Source organism: Salmo trutta, chromosome 36, assembly GCF_901001165.1.
Source record: "Salmo trutta chromosome 36, fSalTru1.1, whole genome shotgun sequence".
Taxonomy (NCBI): domain Eukaryota; kingdom Metazoa; phylum Chordata; class Actinopteri; order Salmoniformes; family Salmonidae; genus Salmo; species Salmo trutta.
The window spans coordinates 3,936,019-3,944,395 of record NC_042992.1 but is presented as its reverse complement, the minus strand read 5'-3'; the positions used below and the strand labels follow the sequence as shown (position 1 = coordinate 3,944,395).

Sequence of the window (8,377 nt, the reverse complement as noted above, 5' to 3'; positions counted from 1 at the left end):
TATAATTAATAGGAGTAAAAGGAGGAATAGAAGGGATAGAGTGAATTGGAGGAATAGAGTGAATTGGAGGAATAGAATAAATGAAACAAATACGAGGAATATAAGGAGTGGATAGAACAGGATTCTACCAGGAAGTCCCAGGAAGTACTATTGAGATATAGAATCTTTCTACCAGGAAGTCCCAGGAAGTACTATTGAGATATAGAATCTTTCTACCAGGAAGTCCCAGGAAGTACTATTGAGATATAGAATCTATCTACCAGGAAGTCCCAGGAAGTACTATTGAGATATAGAATCTTTCTACCAGGAAGTCCCAGGAAGTACTATTGAGATATAGAATCTTTCTACCAGGAAGTCCCAGGAAGTACTATTGAGATATAGAATCTTTCTACCAGGAAGTCCCAGGAAGTACTATTGAGATATAGAATCTATCTACCAGGAAGTCCCAGGAAGTACTATTGAGATATAGAATCTTTCTACCAGGAAGTCCCAGGAAGTACTATTGAGATATAGAATCTTTCTACCAGGAAGTCCCAGGAAGTACTATTGAGATATAGAATCTATCTACCAGGAAGTCCCAGGAAGTACTATTGAGATATAGAATCTATCTACCAGGAAGTCCCAGGAAGTACTATTGAGATATAGAATCTATCTACCAGGAAGTACTATTTAGATATAGAATCTTTCTACCAGGAAGTTCCATTGAGATATAGACTCTATCTACCAGGAAGTCGTATTTAGATATAGACTCTATCTACCTGTAAGTCCCATTGAGATATATAATCTATCTACCAGGAAGTCCCATTGAGATATAGAATCTATTTACCAGGAAGTCCCATTGAGATATAGAATCTATCTACCAGGAAGTCCCATTGAGATATAGAATCTATCTACCAGGAAGTCCCAGGAAGTCCCATTGAGATATAGAATCTATCTACCAGGAAGTCCCATTGAGATATAGAATCTATCTACCAGGAAGTCCCATTGAGATATAGAATCTATCTACCAGGAAGTCCCATTGAGATATAGAATCTATCTACCAGGAAGTCCCATTGAGATATAGAATCTATCTACCAGGAAGTCCCATTGAGATATAGAATCTATCTACCAGGAAGTCCCATTGAGATATAGAATCTATCTACCAGGAAGTCCTATTTAGATATAGAATGTATCTACCAGTAAGTCCCATTGAGATGTAGAATCTATCTACCAGGAAGTCCCATTGAGATATAGAATCTTTCTACCAGGAAGTCCCATTGAGATATAGACTCTATCTACCAGGAAGTCCCATTGAGATATAGAATCTATCTACCAGGAAGTCCCATTGAGATATAGAATGTATCTACCAGGAAGTCCCATTGAGATATACAGTCTATTTGACAAGGCAAACCTTTACCTGCCGACATGCTCCTTCGTGGTTTTATACTGCATAGTAGAAGAGGTGGATACTTGAAATTATTCTCAAATGGTTCATCATAGCTTCAGAAGACTTGTATAATCATGTCATTAAGCTTCCCATTAGACTAGGAATTGTTCTCATGTTGCAAAGCAGAGCGTGAATGTTCCCTGCTTGTTTATTTTTGTATTATTTTTGTATTATTTTATTTTTTCCAACTGAAAAACCCCAATAAAAAAAAAAAAGACAAGTAGCCTGCTTCGTACTTCTTTCAAAAATATTTACTATGTTGCATTTTAACTGAAACCTTGAACCTACAGTAGCTCAGAACGTTTCTCTTTGTTGGCAAGCACTGACTAATGATTTAATAGTACCCTCTTCATTAATTTGCCTCAGAAATTACTGTTTATTCAGGAGCTATATCCCCCTTCTTACGATGCTGTATCAGTCATTTATTCATTTTCCTGTTGACTAGAATTGGAAATTAGTTAACACATGTCCAATGTCTAATATAATACAGTAGCCACATCTAGGAAAATCAAAGTTCCAAAGGCTGGGTCTAATATTGTGTGTAAACAGTTATGAAGATGTTTCGTAATGATTCTTATGTTGTTGATGTAAATAATATTTCCTGGTCTGTGGTGTGTATTGAGGAGCAAACAGACACTGCACTTGACACATTTATGAAATTGCTTATTTCAGTTACTAATAAGCACTGTAAAAACTGTTAAATCCTCGGGGATTGATGAGAAATTGAAAAATGGTACGGATGAGAGGGATGAAGCAAAAGGAATGGCAAATAATGTGGCTACACAGCCGATTGGCAAACGTACTGTACTGAGAAATCATGTGACTAAACTGAACAAAAATAAGAAGAAACTGTGCTAGGAAACAAAGATACATGAAATAAAGAATTATATGAAAAAAGTTTTGGAGCACCTTAAAGGAACTTTTGAGCAAAAAGGCAAACTCTGCTCCATCATTCATTGAATCAGATGGCTCGTTCATCACAAAACCCACTGATTTTGCCAACTACTTTAATGTTTTTTTTTTTAATTGGCAAGATTAGCAAATTTAAGCATGAAATGCCAACAACAAATTCTCAACCTACATATCCATGCATAACTGATCAAGTTATGAAATCACATTTGAATTTTGTAAAGTGAGTGTCGAAGAGGTGAAACATATTTTTTGGGGGGGGTCTATCAACAATGACAAGCCACCGGGGTCTGACAACTTGTATGGAAAATTACTGAAGATAATAGCGGACAATATTGCCTCTCCTATTTGCCATCTATTCAATCTAAGCCTACGGGAAAGTGTGTGCTCTCAGGCCTGGAGGGAAACTAAAATAATCCCACTACCCAAGAACAACAAAGAATCCTTTACAGGCTCAAACAGCCGACCAATCAGCCTGTTACCAAGTCTTAGTAAACGTTTGGCGTGGAAAAGGTATCTGCTGGAGACTTACCCTATTGCTAAATGACACCATGGATGTCCTTTACCGTGTGTTTGCAGTTCCAACCAGACGTTGAGAAGACCTTTATCAGGGCACAGACTGTGGGAAAGAAATGCTTCAACATGGTGAGAGTCAATCAGTCCAATCTGCTTCTCCCTACACTACTCTGTCTGTCCCCCGTTCTATTGAACCACCTATTTAAAACCTAACCCATGCTGCACATCACAGGGTGTGTGTGTGTGTGTGTGTGTGTGTGTGTGTGTGTGTGTGTGTGTGTGTGTGTGTGTGTGGGGGGGGGGGGGGGGGGGGGGGAATTAAGTAAGATAGAGAGACAGAATGAAACAGAGAGAAGGACAGAGACAGACAGTGATAGAGACAGAATGAGACAGAGAGCAGTACAGAGAGAGACAAAAAGAAACAGAGAGAAGGATAGGGTGTTTGTGTTCAGTGAGGTGTTCTGGTAAAGTACCTAACAGTGAGATGTGATGGTAAACAGTGAGGTGTGATGGTAAACAGTGAGATGTGATGGTAAACAGTGAGATGTGATGGTAAACAGTGAGATGTGATGGTAAACAGTGAGATGTGATGGTAAACAGTGAGGTGTGATGGTAAACAGTGAGGTGTGATGGTAAACAGTGAAGTGTGATGGTAAACAGTGAGATGTGATGGTAAACAGTGAGATGTGATGGTAAACAGTGAGATGTGATGGTAAACAGTGAGGTGGGATGGTAAACAGTGAGGTGTGATGGTAAACAGTGAGATGTGATGGTAAACAGTGAGATGTGATGGTAAACAGTGAGGAGTGATGGTAAACAGTGAGGAGTGATGGTAAACAGTGAGGAGTGATGGTAAACAGTGAGGTGTGATGGTAAACAGTGAGGTGTGATGGTAAACAGTGAGGTGTGATGGCACACAGTGAGGTGTGATGGCAAACAGTGAGGTGTGATGGTAAACAGTGAGGTGTGATGGTAAACAGTGAGGTGTGATGGTAAACAGTGAGGTGTGATGGTAAAGTACCTAACAGTGAGGAGTGATGGTAACAGTGAGGTGTGATGGTAAACAGTGAGGTGTGATGGTAAACAGTGAGGTGTGATGGTAAACAGTGAGGTGTGATGGTAAAGTACCTAACAGTGAGGAGTGATGGTAAACAGTGAGGTGTGATGTTAAACAGTGAGGTGTGATGGTAAACAGTGAGGTGTGATGGTAAACAGTGAGGTGTGATGGTAAACAGTGAGGTGTGATGGTAAACAGTGAGGTGTGATGGTAAACAGTGAGGTGTGATGTTAAACAGTGAGGAGTGATGGTAAACAGTGAGGTGTGATGGTAAACAGTGAGGAGTGATGGTAAACAGTGAGGTGTGATGGTAAACAGTGAGGTGTGATGTTAAACAGTGAGGTGTGATTGTAAACAGTGAGGTGTGATGGTAAACAGTGAGGTGTGATGGTAAACAGTGAGGTGTGATGGTAAACAGTGAGGTGTGATGGTAAACAGTGTTACGGCTGTTTGAAGGATCGGACCAAAATGCAGCGTGTTCGTGGTTCCACATATTTATTAAATGTGAAACTAAATGCAACAGACTAAATACTTGAAAACACAAAAACAACAAACCGTGACGCAGAGAGGAAAACACACTACTCAAAAGATAATAACCCACAAAACAGGAAGAGAAAAACCCCTACTTAAATATGATGATCTCTAATCAGAGGCAATGAGGATCAGCTGCCTCCAATTAGAGATCAACCCAAACAATCCCAACATAGAAAAACTAGAACTTAAACATAGAAATAGAAAACATAGAACAACCCAAAACACCCCGTCACGCCCTGCCCTACTCTACTATAAAAAATGACATCTTACTAGGGTCAGGACGTGACAGTCCCCCCCCCAGAGGTGCAAACTCCGAATGCAAACAAAAAAATAAAAAATAAAATAAAACAACAAAACCACAAAACACAAAGGGAGGGTAGGGTGGGTGACTAATGTCTATGGCGGCGGCTCTGGTTCTGGGCGTAGTACCCCCACCGCCCACTGATCCCCCCGCTTCTGTGTGTCCGGAGGAACCAGACCATGGATCATCGCCAGAGGTTTCGGACCGCCAACCTCCGCTGAGGACTCTGGGCTGCAGACCGTCGCTGGAGGCTCCGGGCTGCAGACCGTCGCTGGAAGCTCCGGGTTGCAGACCGTCGCTGGAGGCTCCGGGCTGCAGACCGTCGCTGGAGGCTCCGGGCTGCAGACCGTCGCTGGAGGCTCCGGGCTGAGGAGCGTCGCTGGAGTCTCCGGGCTGAGGAGCGTCGCTGGAGGCTCCAGGCTTAGGAGCGTCGCTGGAGGTCCGATGCGTGGGACTGGCATAGGTGGCACCAGACTGGTAACATGCACCTCAGGTCGAATGCGGGGAGCAGGAACAGGACATACTGGGCCGTGGAGGCGCACTGGAGATCTCGAGCGTAGAGCTGGCACCACCCGTTCTGGCTGGATGCTCAACCTAGCTCGACCAATACAGGGCGCAGGCACAGATCGCACCGGCCTGTGAATGCTCACTGGCGTTACAGTGCGCATCACCGCATAGCTCGGTGCTTGCCTAGTCACCCGCTCCCCACGGTAAGCACGGGGAGTTGGCTCAGGTCTCCAACCTCCTGACTCCGCCAATCTCCCCGTGTAACCCCCCCCACCCCCCCCCCCATTTTTTTGTGGGCTGCCTCTCGCACTTGCCTCGTGGCTTGTACAGCGCCTCATAGTAACGCCACTCTGCCTTCGCTGCCTCAAGTTCCTCCTTCGGTCAGTGATACTCCTCAGCCTGACTCCATGTGTCACGATTCTCTAACACAGAACCCAGAAGCAGACCAGGACAAGGTGAGTAAAATGAAGGTGAGTATTTATTGGTAGTCTTGATGTGTAATTTGAGTGATCCAGGAGACGGAGCGGCAGCGGAGGTGAGTTGATGAGAGTAAATGGGTTTATCCAATGACGTCACTGTATCCACCGACGGCCAGGCAAGGGAGTTGAATGTTCCGGGAGAATGACTGTAGACAGAGTAAACGGGAGTGAGTAACCAGTAACAAGCACAAAACAACAAAACTATCTCAGGAAACATGAGGCTGATACGCTTGCACAACATACTGTTCGTTGCTAACGATCCGACAGGGAATGGATGTCAGCTCAGGGTTTAAGAAGAGGTGAAGATCAGGACCAGGTGTGCAGAAGGTTGATGAGATGCAGGTGCGGGTAATAAATAGATCTCCAGCCTAACCTCGTTGCCTGGCAACCAGACAGGGTGCGTACAGGAACCTTAGACAACACTTAAACAAAAATAGTCATCTCAGGCAGAAACAGACTCAGGAAGCGGGATTCCTGACACCAGGGTCCTTCCCCGTCCACAATTTCCTCCCAAGTCCATCTCTCCTGCTGCTCCATCCAACGCTGCTTGGTCCTTTGATGGTGGGTTATTCTGTCGCGGCTGTTTGAAGGATCGGACCAAAATGCAGCATGTTCGTGGTTCCACATATTTATTAAATGTGAAACTAAATGCAACAGACTTAAATACTTGAAAACACAAAAACAACAAACCGTGACACAGAGAGGAAAACACACTACTCAAAAGATAATAACCCACAAACAGGAAGAGAAAAACCCCTACTTAAATATGATCTCTAATCAGAGGCAACGAGGATCAGCTGCCTCCAATTAGAGATCAACCCAAACAATCCCAACATAGAAAAACTAGAACTTAAACATAGAAATAGAAAACATTGAACAACCCAAAACACCCCCTGTCACGCCCTGCCCTACTCTACTATAGAAAATTACATCTTACTAGGGTCAGGACGTGACAAACAGTGAGGTGTGATGGTAAAGTACCTAACAGTGATATGTGATGGTAAACAGTGAGGTGTGATGTTAAACAGTGAGGAGTGATGGTAAACAGTGAGGTATGATGGTAAAATACCTAACAGTGAGATGTGATGGTAAACAGTGAGGTGTGATGGTAAACTCCCTAACAGTGAGGTGTGATGGTAAACAGTGAGGTGTGATGGTAAACAGTGAGGTATGATGGTAAAATACCTAACAGTGAGGTGGGATGGTAAACAGTGAGGTGTGATGGTAAACAGTGAGGAGTGATGGTAAACAGTGAGGAGTGATGGTAAACAGTGAGGTGTGATGGTAAACAGTGAGGAGTATTGGTAAACAGTGAGGTGTGATGGTAAACAGTGAGGTGTGATGGTAAAAAGTGAGTTGTGATGGTAAACAGTGAGGAGTGATGGTAAACAGTGAGGTGTGATGATGGCATTTGTTTGTGGAGATTCTCCCTCTCTCGTTTTATCTCCCTTGCTCTTTCATCCTGCAGTTCTCTCTCTCTCCCTCTCTCCCTCTCTCTCTCTCTCTCTCTCCCTCTCTCCCTATCTCCCTCTCTCTCTCTCTCTCTCTCTCTCTCTCTCTCTCTCCCTCTCTCCCTCTGTCCCTCTCTCCCTCTCTCCCTCTCTCCCTCTCTCTCTCTCTCGTCCTCTCTCTCTCGTCCTCTCTCTCTCTCTCTCTCTCGTCCTCTCTCTCTCTCTCTCGTCCTCTCTCTCTCGTCCTCTCTCTCTCGTCCTATCTTCCTCACCATCTCTCCCTCCCTCCATCCTGCCATCCTGTAGCTGGGCCATGCTCTTCTCTGCTGTGGTAATGATCATCTGAGCCACCAGTCCTTCTGATCCCAGACAGACCTCTCACAGCAATGGGTACTGGTTAATCACCTGTTGCCATCAGCAACATAAGACATATGTTTCTGCTTTTTTGAGCGGTGGGTTTGTAGTGGATGAAGCTGAGGTGGCGTGTGGGGGATGAAGGTGAGCTAGCGTGTGGGGGATGAAGATGAGGTAGCGTGTGGGGGATGAAGCTGAGCTAGCGTGTGGGGGATGAAGATGAGGTAGAGTGTGGGGGATGAAGGTGAGGTAGAGTGTGGGGGATGAAGGTGAGGTAGCGTGTGGGGGATGAAGATGAGGTGGCGTGTGGGGGATGAAGATGAGGTAGCGTGTGGGGGATGAAGATGAGCTAGCGTGTGGGGGATGAAGGTGAGGTAGCGTGTGGGGGATGAAGGTGAGGTAGCGTGTGGGGGATGAAGGTGAGCTAGCGTGTGAGGGATGAAGGTGGGGTAGCGTGTGGGGGATGAAGATGAGGTAGCGTGTGGGGGATGAAGATGAGGTAGCGTGTGGGGGATGAAGATGAGGTAGCGTGTGGGGGATGAAGGTGAGCTAGCGTGTGGGGGATGAAGATGAGGTAGCATGTGGGGGATGAAGATGAGGTAGCGTGTGGGGGATGAAGGTGAGGTAGCGTGTGGGGGATGAAGATGAGGTAGCGTGTGGGGGATGAAGGTGAGCTAGCGTGTGGGGGATGAAGATGAGGTAGCATGTGGGGGATGAAGATAAGGTAGCGTGTGGGGGATGAAGGTGAGGTAGCGTGTGGGGGATGAAGATGAGGTAGCGTGTGGGGGATGAAGGTGAGGTAGCGTGTGGGGGATGAAGGTGAGCTAGCGTGTGGGGGATGAA

At 45.1% G+C, this 8,377-nt stretch overlaps 1 long non-coding RNA gene across 1 annotated transcript; it reads right to left on the bottom strand.

Annotated features, from left to right (window-relative positions):
• Positions 1 to 5,710: 5,710 nt before the first annotated feature.
• On the bottom strand, positions 5,711 to 6,021 carry LOC115176147 (uncharacterized). Its single transcript, XR_003872164.1, has 2 exons — positions 5,973 to 6,021; positions 5,711 to 5,875 (listed from the first exon to the last, which is right to left on the bottom strand). It is a non-coding gene; the product is annotated as an uncharacterized LOC115176147 (long non-coding RNA).
• Positions 6,022 to 8,377: the final 2,356 nt, after the last annotated feature.